The sequence below is a fragment of the Schistocerca americana genome, chromosome 10 (genome assembly GCF_021461395.2).
Source record: "Schistocerca americana isolate TAMUIC-IGC-003095 chromosome 10, iqSchAmer2.1, whole genome shotgun sequence".
NCBI classification, from domain to species: Eukaryota; Metazoa; Arthropoda; class Insecta; order Orthoptera; family Acrididae; genus Schistocerca; species Schistocerca americana.
In genome coordinates, this window is record NC_060128.1 from 111,357,176 (window position 1) to 111,371,373 (window position 14,198).

General features: G+C 48.2%; 1 protein-coding gene and 1 non-coding gene across 5 annotated transcripts in view; both read left to right on the forward strand.

The window, feature by feature from the left end:
• Positions 1-14,198, forward strand: part of LOC124552562 (tropomodulin) — a 394,271-nt gene that overhangs the window by 184,939 nt on the left and 195,134 nt on the right. The window lies entirely within an intron of this gene.
• Positions 6,238-6,312, forward strand: Trnat-ugu. The gene has a single exon. It is a non-coding gene; the product is annotated as a tRNA-Thr (tRNA).

Sequence of the window (14,198 nt, forward strand, 5' to 3'; positions counted from 1 at the left end):
AAGATTGCCCTGGCCCCGCGTGAGGGCAACCTGCAATAGCATTTGCATCTAAGGTAAAGGGTATCGCATACTTCATACCTCATTTAAATGCAAATCTATTATCACTGATCCTATGCGTATCTTCCCGCATTTCGCTACTTTCTTGTGGTTTTCCAACCTTACCGTACACAACGGCATCGTCGACGAATGGACTCACGGAGCCTGCGACGTTGTACTCCAGATCACTAAAAATAAACTGTAAACAGTACGGGACTTGCGGCTGTGGTGTGGGTGCTGCGCGCGGCCCGCAGCTGTGCCGCTCCCGCTGCCGTTTCCCGGGAGACGGCAGGCGGGCGCGCCGCGGCGCCTCTGCTATTTTGCGAACAGCACTTGGCTCGCCGACCGCTCGGATGAGTCTAATTCGGCGAGACGGGGAAGTCTGCCCGCCGGTTCGCGGCTTCTATTGTCTCCATCCCCCCCCCCCCCCCCCCCCCCCCACACCCATCACATCTCTCTACCGCTCTGCAACAACGAACACGCTTCTTTCTCAGTTATATCTGCCAAAATGAGGCGTCATAAATTTAAGCCGCATTGTTGTGGTCCGCTTAACTGGAAGAAAAAATCAGATAACTAATTACAACTCAGAGTTCTGCACAGAATTAGTCAATTTACACAAGACTTTTCATGGGTACAGCCGGTTTTTGGGAGTCGCAACAGACCTGCTGCTAGCGGCAACCGCAATAGCGAGGAGAAATGTCACTCTGCAGAGTGAATTTATTAGCTTGGTGCATAAGATCGAGCCGTTTTTGGTTTGCTTTCCGATTGGTATCCCGCTTGCTCTGGATTTATTTCTCAATTGTCATTTGTTATTTGTAGATCCCTGTTGCTAAATGAGTTTACATATTGTCATTTTGTCATTTCGTGATAGCGAGTGGATCTGTGGACGCTAGAATATGGAGTGCCAAATGGAGAGATCGGAACATTTCCGACGTATGCTACTATTTCGGTTCAATAGAGGGTGTAATGTTATGTGTGTCTCACTGTTATTTTTTCTTTAGCTAATTTGTTCCTGGTATTATTCTGAGAAGCTCAGTAATGTATGTAACTACCGAAAATGTAAATGTGATTCAAAAAGTACTTGAAGTGAAGCGCAGCTGGACAGCAAGAAACTCTTTAGCGCGCAATCCCCACAACGATAGTAGTTGTGAATCTGTGGGTATGGGCTCTAAAAGAAAAAAATACGATTTATTAAAAGAAAGACTGTTAATCTGTATCTTGTGGAAAGAGGACGTGCTGCTAGGACGTCGCTCAGAACGTATTGTTACATTGAATGAAAATTGATATTTTAGTGACAAAACCGAGTAAAGTATGTGTAAGAGTTGCCAAACATTTATGTATACAAATTTTCTGGAAGTGAAGAATCGAAATATCTTGTTTTTGGAAAAGGAGGTAAACTTCATTGTCCTTGCCGTCTATCAATCGGCAGAATTGTAAGTACAAAGTTCACTAAAATACAGGAAAAGAAATGCATTATCTATAGTTTTCATTCAATAAGTAACAACTCGTGAACTGGCAAATGTCATGAGCTGCTATCATTCCACCATCGTGCGATATTTGCATACAGCAGGAAAGGTTCAGAAACCTGGTGGGTACCGCAAGCTCTATGCCGAATCGCAAAAGTCAGTGGGTGACCACATGGGCATATCTGCTTACTCCTCATCAATTGACTCATGAACAAGAGCAACCATTCCCATCCTGTGCAGTTACTGGTGACAAGAAATGGTGTTTTTATGCTGACATAATGGAAAGGAAGGAATGGTGGAGCCCAAACAAAGCAGCAACTCCCAGTTCAAAGACCTGCGCGCATCCACAAAAGATAATGTTGTTCATCTGGTGGAAGAGAGACGGTTTAGTCTACCACGGATTGCTTCCCCGAGGTATAACCATCACTGCGGACATTTGTTGTCAACAACAACTGAGGCGTCTTGTAAGTGCAGTCCAAGAACAGGAAAACTGAAGTGATGCTACTCCACGACGACGCTGGCCCGCATTTTGCTAGACTGATGTTGTGAGTGTGAATTTCTAAGGGACCAAACTACTGAGGTCATCGGTCCCTACAGTAACACACTACTTTAAGCTAACTTATGCTACGGACAATACAGACACACCCATGCCCGAGGGAGGACTCGAACCTCCGGCGGAAGGGCCGTGCTAGACTGACAGAAAACCCTTTATAGGAAACTTCCTGGCAGATTAAAACTGTGTGCCCGACCAAGACTCGAACTCGGGACCTTTGCCTTTCGCGGGCAAGTGCTCTACCAACTGAGCTACCGAAGCACGACTCACGCCCGGTACTCACAGCTTTACTTCTGCCAGTACCTCGTCTCCTACCTTCCAAACTTTACAGAAGCTCTCCCCCAGGCTGTGGCTAAGCCATGTCTCCGCAATATCCTTTCTTTCAGGAGTGCTAGTTCTGCAAGGTTCGCAGGAGAGCTTCTGTAAAGTTTGGAAGGTAGGAGACGAGGTACTGGCAGAAGTAAAGCTGTGAGTACCGGGCGTGAGTCGTGCTTCGGTAGCTCAGTTGGTAGAGCACTTGCCCGCGAAAGGCAAAAGTCCCGAGTTCGAGTCTCGGTCGGGCACACAGTTTTAATCTGCCAGGAAGTTTCATATCAGCGCACACTCCGCTGCAGAGTGAAAATCTCATTCTGAACCCTTTATAGGGGTTGGCTTGGGAAGTCATTCCGCACCCACCTTATACACTTGATCTTGCGCCCTCAGATTTTGGCTTTTTTTTGCTTTCTATCTAACATCCTCAAAGGAATTTCCTTTCCGGCGGAAATCCGCTCCGACCATGGCTCGACGAGTTCTTCGGTTCCAAACCACATGACTTCTACTACTGCGGAATCGAAAAGTCACCTCAGCGTTGACAGACTGTTGTAAATAGTGATGGAGACTATATTATTAATGAATGCAGTCTTTGTTTTGTGTATATGTTTTGTTTATTAAACTTACGGAAGTTCAAAAAAAAATGTTCAAATTTGTGTGAAATCTTATGGGACTTAACTGGTAAGGTCGTCAGTCCCTAAGCTTACACACTACTTAACCTAAATTATCCTAAGGACAAACACACACACACCCATGCCCGAGGGAGGACTCGAACCTCCGCCCTGACCAGCCGCACAGTCCATGACTGCAGCGCCTCGGACCGCTCGGCTAATCCCGCGCGGCCTTACGGAACTACGCTACGAAAATTACACATAACTCAATATATTAGAATACGTGTTCATTGAGGTACATCCAGGATAAGAACTTGCTGATCTGCAATTTAAAGGAGGAACATTTATTTAATAGTAGATGCATATTAGTATCAAATGAAACTCAAAAGTACAAGAAGTTTCAGTACACTGAACAAAAATAAAGACTCAGCACACTGAAGAAAGATTTCGTATGGATGAATTGGTACGTTTTACGAAGATAACTGGACCCGGTTGAAAAATTTATTACTGCGGAGCGCAGCTTGGCAGCGGGGTGGATATATAGTTAAAACTGCAGTGACCCATGCAGCGTCTCTCTTCGTTATAATTATAAGTTGTCACGTTTCTCTTAGACATTATGTCCAGTTATGTAATTTATAGTTGCAGTCAGTCTTCTGACTGGTTTAATGCGGCCCGCCATCACTACCTATCCTGTGCCAAGTCCTTCATTTCAGAGCAGCAGTTTCGCCCAACGTCCTCCGTGACTTGTTGGATTTGTTCCAGTCTCTGTCTTTCTGTACAGTTTTCTTACCCTCTAGCATCATTTCATAACGTCTCAACACATGTAGTTTCGTCCTGTCCTTCCTTCTTGTTAATATTCTCCATATGTTCCTGTCCTCCTCGATACTGTAGAGAACCTTCTCATTTATCGTATAGTCCACCTAATTTTCAACATCCTTTTATAGAATCACGTTGTTTAAACTATGCGTCACTCTGTGTAGTCGCCTATTCAGATGCCACCGACGTCAACTCGTAATTCGTCCAACCGATTTCTCATACACAAACAGCATTTGACCGGCGTTGCCTAGTGAAACGTTGTTGTGATGCCTCGTGTAAGGAGGAGAAATGCGTACCATCACGTTTCCGACTTTGATAAAGGTCGGATTGTAGCCTATCGCCATTGCGGATTATCGTATCGCGACATTGCTCCTCGCGTTGGTCGAGATCCAATGACTGATAGCACAATATGGAATCGGTGGGTTCGGGAGGGTAATACGGAACGCCGTGCTGGATCCCAACGGCCTCGTATCACTAGCAGTCGAGATGACAGGCATCTTATCCGCATGGCTGTAACAGATCGTGCAGCCACGTCTCGATCCCTGAGTCAACAGACGGGGACGTTTGCAGGACAACAACCATCTGCACGAACAGTTCGACGACGTTTCCAGCAGCACGGACTATCAGCTCGGAGACCGTGGCTGCGGTTACCCTTGACGCTGCACCACTGACAGGAGCGCCTGCGATGGTGAACTCGACGACGAACCTGGGTGCACGAATGGCAAAACGTCATTTTTTTCGGATGAATCCAGGATCTGTTTACACCATCGTGATGGTCGCATGCTTGTTTGGCGACATCGCGGTGAACGCACATTGGAAGCGTGTATTCGTCATCGCCATACTGGCGTATCACCACCCGGCGTGATGGTATGGGGTGCCATTGGTTACACGTCTCGGTCATCTCTTGTTCGCATTGACGGCACTTTGAACAGTGGACGTTACATTTCAGATGTGGCTCTACCCTTCATTCGATCCCTGCGAAACGCTACATTTCAGCAGGATAATGCACGACCGCATGTCACAGGTCCTGTACGGGCCTTTCTGGATACAGAAAATGTTCGACTGCTGCCCTGGCCAGCACATTCTCCAGATCTCTGAAAACGTCCGGTCAATGGTGGCCGAGCAATTGGCTCGTCACAATACGCCAGTCACTACTCTTGATGAACTGTGGTATCGTGTTGAAGCTGCATAGGCAACTGTACCTGTACACGCCATCCAAGCTCTGTTTGACTCAATGCCCAGGCGTATCAAGGGCGTTACTACGGCCAGAGGTGGTTGTTCTGGGTGCTGATTTCTCAGGATCTATGCACCCAAATTGCGTGAAAATGTAATCACATGTAAGTTCTAGTATAATATATTTGTGTAATGAATACCCGTTGATCATGTGCATTTCTTCTTGGTGTAGCAATTGTAATGGCCAGTAGTGTATGAACGGTCATTGCACGCTGACGTCGAACATGGGCAGTGGTCGCTTTAATTTGACTGTACCGTGTAAAACCATATCACGTTAGTGGCCTTTCCTGTATCGAGCCATCTGTTTCTGAAGTCAGCGCACTGATATTCACATATATCAGTCTCGCAGGCGTCCGGCGGTCGAATTTGGGAAGTGCGTTGCGATCTTCGGTGAAGCAGCTTCGCAGGGCAGTGGTGGATTGTGTGAGAGGTGGCAGTGGACAGCAGTTGGTGGGGAGGATTTCCGCGCTGCACTGGCCACATCGATCGCCGTCTGAAATAAAACGCGAAGCCGTACTTCCGTTCTGTCTGGCCAGCGGGTATTCCCGTCCCTCTGCCCGTGCGCTGAAGCCACCAGGAGAACACTTCCGGCCGCCACGCTCTTCCCCCCTGTGGCCGTACAACTCTGCCTAACATCTGTCTAGATATCAGTTCTGCATCTCTATTTGTACGCCATAAGACACCTTGCGGTATGTGGCGGATGATTACCTTGTCCCATTTACCCATCGGCGCGTAGGAGGGACGATTGTCGGTAAACAATGACATTAGCTATAATTTCTCGGATTATCTCGTCGCGATTATTTCGCGAGACGTGTTTGGAAGGAACTAATAAGTGGTTCTCTCGTCTTGTAACGCACTGCCTCGGAATTTCAATAGTAAATCAACAACACCTGTCGGCAGCTGAGGTATTCAGTTAGTCATCATTTATTCCAGGGAAAAGCTGCACGGTCATCAACAGTAACTGTTCTTTCGAGAACAAGTTACTGTCTTCGTATATATAGTTAAAGGCTACCCAGCCATTGACCTTCGTCTGTGCGAATGCGCACAGGTTGCCCAAACTCCTACGGGAATCGCCAAAGTGTGCGCGAGTAATGAGTGGGTGGACAAATGTCTATAAGGTACAGTACATATGTAGAATTGTGGACAGTTGGGAATGTGAGTCTCACGGGAAGCGTGCAAGGGATAAGTCCCTGCAGTCGCGCTATTCATCTGTGTCCTCGGTGGCTCAGATGGATAGAGCGTCTGCCATGTAAGCAGGAGGTGCCGGGTTCGAGTCCCGGTCGGGACACACATTTTCAGCTGTCCACATCGAGGTACATCAACAACGACTGTCGACAGGTGAGGTTTTCAGTTAGTCATCATTTATTTCAGGGAAAAGCTGCACGGTCATCAACACTAACTGTTCTTTCGAGAACAAGTTACTGTCTTCGTATAAATAGTAAATATGTCCGTGGTGCACAACGCCTCTGTTGCAGCGTCTATGAGATGCCCTGCTATGCCCGCAGGACAGGACAGATAGTTTAATTTGTGGAAAGGGGCCAAAATGAGTGGCTGTCAGTTCCACTCGAACATACTACTTTATTCATTTGACAAACATTGCAAGAGTAAAGAAAACATTAAAAACAGAGTAAGGCAAACATTAATTTTAGAACTTAATTCCCGGCTAAATGCGCCATTCAGTCTCACGCCTCAAGGGCAAAACAACTTTAATTTACAAGCATTTGAATTTTAAAAGGCAGAAGGTCACGTCTTAAAACATTTCTCTAAATTAGGCTGGAGGCCCAAACAATCTCTCAACGTAGGGGCAAAAAAACTTTAATTTAAAATCGGCTAGAAGTCATACATAAACAAACAACAAGGAGAAATAAGGCAGCACATCAAACGACGCTCAGCAGTATCCAAGGGTCGGCCTGGAATTCAAACGAGCGCTCTATTAGCTGACACAGGCAGTCGCCCCAATAATTTTCAATCCGACGGCAACCCCACCGACAGTCAGTCAACGGACCAAGCGACAGGATAACTTCCGCTCCACCCGACCAGCACACAACAGGGAGTTCAATGGAACAACACAGAAGATATCGGCGCCCACAACGAATTACACGTTCAGCTGTCAAACTACATGCCGTGTTAGACAGCCACAACACGACGAGGAAAATACACTGCCTGAATTGACGTCAACGGCCCGGGAAGGTAACCGGAATATTAAGGGCCGCAAGGCAGAAGATTCCGCCGGTGCACTTCACTTAAAAAGTAATAAAGTTAAGTGAAACTCCACCGGAGGGCGGCTAGAATTTCGCCAACTTGAAAACACACGTTGTTGCTTGCAGGAATGTCCCAACAGCCGACAACGAAATTCAAACGACACAGTGTGAACAGTTGGGGCTGGCTGGTAGATTAAGTAAAGGCTCAACTTTCGTGTCCGGTATCGGTGAGCCACGGAGCTCGTAGCAATGGGAACAGCCTCTCGCACTCCGACCCCGCCAGCTGCCGCGGCCAGATACGCGCCACGGAGACTTCCTCGCTGCTCCACGCCAACCGACCAACTGCCCGCACACGGCTCAGCCGGAAACTATAAGCGCGAGGCCAAATATAGTGCAAGGGTGCGAATGTCGATACACGCTGCTGCTTCGACTCGCGGAGAGAGAGGATAACAGCATAATCGCGATACCGCAAAGCAAAGTTTAATGCAAAGCATAACACGAGCCAGCCACGGCTGAGTCTACTAGTGAAGTTCGATGAGGCTGCGGTAACACTGGCGCCGAAATTGCCGGATACCGCCGACGACCGGCGGCGCCTAAGACGCTCCATCCTTTCAAACCATTACGTCTGTACGTGCACGGACACTGTGCAGCCGATGACAACTCCCAAACTTATAGTCCTCGGACGACAATCGCTGGAATTAGTTTACTTCGATCGACCGAGGAAGGTGGCGCAGTGGTTATCACACTGGACTCGCATTCGGGAGGACAACGGTTCAAACCCGCGTCCGGCCATCCTGATTTAGGTCTTCCGTGATATCCCTAAATCACTTCAGGCAGATGTCGCGATGGTTCCTTTGAAACGGCACTGCTTTCCCCGTCCTTCCCTTATGCGATGGAACCGATGACCTAGCGGTCTGGTCCCCTCCCCAACCCCACTTACCGACGAACCAACTAACCAACTTGGATCGAATCGGCCGACGTTCTCACACACGAAATAAGGACTGTCATAAACTGATAGCTTTAGTGCAAGAAAGGAGTTCGTGGAATCCTGAAAGCTCGCATCTCGTGGTCATGCGGTAGCGTTCTCGCTTCCCACGCCCGGGTTCCCGGGTTCGATTCCCGGCGGGGTCAGGGATTTTCTCTGCCTCGTGATGGCTGGGTGTTGTGTGATGTCTTTAGGTTAGTTAGGTTTAAGTAGTTCTAAGTTCTAGGGGACTGATGACCTATGTTGAGTCCCATAGTGCTCAGAGCCATTTGAACCAATCCTGAAAAATGTCATAATTTGTGGACTGAAATCGCAGGTTTATTGCAAACCACAGAATGGCAAAATTTTTAACGGAAACTTTAGGCATCAGTTATAACGTAAAAAAAAAAAAAATTCTTCGTGTGAGACGCGTGGCGTATCTTACGCCTGAAGTGACTGTAGCGGCTCTTCTTGGCTTGTGGTAGATGAATATGAGCTGCCTACGAGTTATTACTGGTTACTCGTGTTTCCATGCCAGCAGGGTGGCGATGGTTCCCTTAAAGGAGGTGTTTTGCCAACGTGGTGTGTGTGTGTGTGTGTGTGTGTGTGTGTGTGTGTGTGTGTGTGTGTGTGTGTACGCAGTGTTTTAGGTATTCAGAGTATCTTATTCTAAAATATATGTTTGTCTTTCACGCATATCCTGAATGATAGACATTGGGGGTTAACTAATATATCTGTGATTTGCTGAATTTCTTTGAGTTTGTGCAGAGTGTTTGTAATCTTGCTTTTCAGTGTTCTCATGAATAGACTCTAATATGTAATACACACATCAGAAAAACTTCTGCATCACCCCGGTACCCAGAACTCCTGAAGACAGACGTTGACTGTGGATGTTGTATCACAGACACAGTCCCTTTGACTGTTCAGAGATGTGTCTAAACCTGCCCAAAGATGTAAACAACCACACATGAGCAGCGCCTATTAGACGGAGGGGGTCCGACAGCCGATCAGTTCCAGTCATTCCACCTGGAAGAAGATACACGGCTCGTGTTGTCTCTAGTTCAACCATGCCTAGAAGGTCAATACCGCGGTTCGAGCCGGCGGCTGTGATTGAGCGGTTCTAGGCGCTTCCATCCGGATCCGCGGGACTGCTACGGTCGCAGGTTCGAATCCTGCCTCGGGCATGGATGTGTGTGATGTCCTTAGGTTAGTTAGGTTTAAGTAGTTCTAAGTTCTAGGGGACTAATGACGTCAGATGTTAAGTCCCACAGTGCTTAGAGCCATTTGAAATATCTCGAAGCACGGTTCGATTGCGTCCGTGATTTCAACTCGATTTCTAAAGGAAACACTTCACGTCACTCGTTTGTTTGTTTGGTTGGTTGGTTGGTTGTTCGGGGAAGGAGACCAGACAGCGTTGTCATCGGTCTCATCGGATTAGGGAAGGATGGGGAAGGAAGGCGGCCGTGCCCTTTCAGAGGAACCATCCCGGCATTTGCCTGGAGTGATTTAGGGAAATCACGGAAAACCTAAATCAGGATGGCCGGACGCGGGATTGAACCGTCGTCCTCCCGAATGCGAGTCCAGTGTCTAACCACTGCGCTCACTCGCTTCAGAACTGCTACAAATTCGTCGGGCAATACACCGCCCCGTTCGAACTGTCAACACAACTGGCCCTGCTAAGAGTATCGTACGACTTCCACATCGCTGGCAACGGGTTATACACAATGCTGGTGACTAGTTTGAAGGACAGTAAAACTTTGAAACACTTACCTATATTGCCGCGTGGGATTAGGCGAGCGGTCTACGGCGCTGCAGTCATGGACTGTGCGGCTGGTCGCGGCGGAGGTTCGATTTATGCCTCGGGCATGTGTGTGTGTGTGTGTGTGTGTGTGTGTGTGTGTGTGTGTGTGTGTGTTTATCCTTAGGATAATTTAGGTTAAGTAGTGTGTAAGCTTAGAGACTGATGACCTTAGCAGTTAAGTCCCATAAGATATCACAAATATTTGAACTTACCTATTTTGTGCGAGCTGTAAGTAAATAGTTGCCACTATTAAAGTTCCAACCCTCGCATATAGTGAAAAGTAATGGTCTTATATCACTCCTACTGGGTACGCCCGACGCTATTTTTTGCGTTCGCAGACGTCTCTCCGTTCACAATGACGTGCTGCGTTCTGTTTGCCAGAAATTCTTCAGTCCAGTCAGACAATTGACCTGCTATTCCGTACGATCTTACTGTTTTCCTGAGGCGGCAGCGCAGAACTGTATCGAACGCTTGCCGGAAGTCAAGGGCGCCGGTACCTACTGCTTTCTGGGCCTCGTGGACAAACAGAGCGAGCTGCGTCTCTCACGATCGTTGTTTCCGGAAACCATGTTTATGTATCCTGAAATTGACGTCGTTTATACAACAGAAATGTTTCGCTATTAGTATCGCGATCTACATAGTCGACTAATTTCCGTAGACAGGCGCAGTCGCGGTTATAAAGCGCGTGACCGTTGACCGGAGCGAGCGTTCGTCACGTGTGACCAGAGAGCGGAAAATTGCCTTTGGCCGGCCAGCTGCTGGCTGGTTCCAGCTGTGGTCTCCACACACACACACACACACACACACACACACACACACACACACACACAGGGAGACGGCAGTGCGTGGGCGCTCAGAGCCGCCATTGTGCGGTCGGCGTCTGCGGTGGGGCGTTGAACCTGTGCCGGCGCTCCGCTAGAACGCCCGGCCGCGCCGCCGCGCTCCGGTAGCCACCAGTGGTCCGCACAAGGAAATCCACTTTTGTAATTTCCTGACGGCCGCGGTCGCGCCGTTCCGCGCGGTTTCGGCGCGCTCTGTGCGTCATCCGTGTTCCGCCTACCTTGCCTGCGGAGCGAACTTGGACGACTTCTCAGCCGTAACAATTTTAGTATTTGGGTGTGGTGTCTGTGTACTAGTGCTGGTAATAATACCGGGTGATCAGAAAGCCAGTATAAATTTGAAACCTGAATAAATCACGGAATAATGTAGATAGACGCGTACAAATTGACACACATGCTTGGAATGACATGGGGTTTTATTAGAACCAAAGAAGAAAAAAAATACGAAAGTTCAAAAAATGTCCGACAGACGGCGCTTCATCTGATCAGAATAGCAATAATTAGCATAACAAAGTAAGACAAAGCAAAGATGATGTTCTTTACAGGAAATACTCAATATTTCCACCATCATTCCTCAACAATAGCTGTAGGCGAGGAATAATGTCGTGAACAGCACTGTAAAACATGTCCGGAGTTACGGGTGAGGCATTGGCATCGAATGTTTTCTTTCAGCATCCTAGAGATGTCGGTTGATCACGATACACTTGCGACTTCAGGTAACCCCAAAGCCAATAATCGCACGGACCTGGGAGGCCAAGCATGACAAAAGGGGCGGCTGAGCACACGATAATCACGAAACGACGCGGGCGAGAGATCTTTCAAGCGTCTAGCAATATGGGGTGGAGCGCCATCCTGCATAAACGTCGTACGTTCCAGCAGGTGTTTATCAGCCAGGCTCGGGATGATGCGATTCTGTAACATATCTGCGTACCTCTCACCCGCCACGGTAGCAGTTACAAAACCAGAATCACGCATTTCCTCTAAGAAAAAAGGCCCGATAACGATAGCTGTGGTAAACCTAACCCATACTGTGACTTTCTCGTCGTACAATGGAGTTTCCACGACAGTTCTAGGATTTTCGGTAGCCCAAATTCTGCAGTTGTGGGCATTGACAGACCCTCGGAGCGTGAAATGAGCTTCGTCGGTCCACAACACGCTACTCAACCAATCGTCATCTTCCGCCATCTTTTGAAACGCCCACACCGCAAATACCCTCCGCTTCACTAAATCGCCAGGTAACAGTTCATGATGCCGATGGATTTTGTACGGATAGCATCGCAGGGTACGCCTCAGTGCCAACCAAACAGTTGTGTACGGAATGCCGGTGCGACGTGCGACTGCACGAGCGCTGACTTCCCCGTCTCCACTTCTTCCTGAACTGTGGCTCTGAGCACTATGGGACTTAACTGCTGTGGCCATCAACCTAACTAACCCAAGAACATCACACGCATCCATGACCGAGGCAGGATTCGAACCTGCGACCGTAGCAGTCGCGCGGTTCCAGACTGTAGAGCCTAGAACCGCTCGGCCACCCCGGCCGGCTCCTGAACTGTCTCAGCAGCATTACGCCTTGTGCTCGGTCGGCTACTACGGGGTCTATCGTCTAAACAACCCGTGGATTCGAACTTCGAAATCATTCTCGCCTGAGCTGCATTTCTCAACGCACCTTTACCCATTGATCCCAGCCGCGGTATGGTACATTTCATCACAGGACATGGCCCTTATCCCACGCACCTGTACCGCGTGAGTCTGCAGCAGGCTAATAGATGCACATGCGGGGAAGAAGGTTCCCCTGAACATACTGTCTTCTTCTGCGGACAACGCACGAACATAAGACACACAGTACACATAAATCGCCCGAACACACAGAACGAACTACATGCCATAATACGCGACCCGGAAAGGTGGACTGAACTCAACAAACTAACGGACGAAATCTCGAAGATCCAACAAATAGAATACTTGCGCAACAGACCCTACCGAAGGCAAGTCGGTCCAAACAGACGTCACGATGCCCAGGGGGACACAGATATGATTAGCACCACGAGTGATGAAGAAGAAACAGATACAGACCAGGGCACCAACACAGATATTGAAGCGTCCAGCGCGGATGATCCATAGTGTCAACCAAGTCAAATTCAAAGAACAGAGTGGAACAACCGACAAGAGGTCCACGAGTCACACACAATCCTAAAAACAGATTGCACCTTATATACAAATAGTTAACAGCATCTCCATGTCCAATAAGAGCTTAAAGCTATGTACCTCTTCAAGGGACCTACGCCTTCCGTTAAGAGGCAGCGCACAGTCTGTATGGAAGGATCTTAATTGTGGTCCCTCTCTTTTGAGCCCAACCCGACGGATACCTATGGTACATCGGGGAAAACCACCGCTCAGGCTGTGTTGCTGGCGGGGCCGGAAGGTGCTAACTGCCACACCACGTATCATTGTAAGTCTCATTGGCTCAGTGTGAACTGTTTGTACAACCAACCTACACAGCCTATACCTCAACCTCCACTACACTAAGAACTTCTCATCTGAAGCTTAAAGTTGGGCACCTCTTCAAGGGACCTACGCCCCCCTGGTAAGAGGCGGCGCACGTCCTGGATGGAAGGATCTTAATTGTGGTTCCTCTCTTTTGAGCCCAACCCGACGGATACCTATGGTAGATCGGGGAAAACCACCGTTCAGGTCGTGTTGTCGGCGGGGCCGGGAGGTGCTTGCGCCTGATGTACTCTACTAGGAGCCTTGTAGGCTCAACACAAACCGTTAGCGTCATTACCTTATTACTTTTACCACGAGTACCCTTTCATTAGCAACTTTGAGCCAAGCACAAAATCAGTTACCTCTCTATTGTATATTGTAAATAGTTTAGCAGGCTGGACATGGAGGTCTTAGTCTTAATTTCTAGCTTTAACGTACCCTAATCTCTTCTAGTTAAGGTAGTTTTTAGGATGGTAGATGTTAAAGGCATGGTGAGCAACGGCCAGCGTCTTGAGGGTCATTCCAAGACCCGGGCCGCCGCCCACAACCAGGTGACGGGCAATATTATACCTATAACTTCTCCATTCAGTTCTCTTCCTTCCTTCTTTCTAAATATTTAATTTGGTTTTGTTTATTAATATCTTACTTGATTTTGTATTAGTTATAAGTTTTTCTAATGCTGCACAAAAAAAAGATATCAAATGGATCTAAACAGAGCCCGCCTGCACGTGGCGGGACACGGGCAACGGTGTGAGTGGGGACGGGAGCCGGTGTGGTGTTACTTTGTCACTGCGTACCCCGGACCCAGTCACAGCGGCCCACCATAAGAAATTAGACGGTGGGTCATAAAATATAAGCAGCTAGTGAAAAAAAAAGTACCCATTC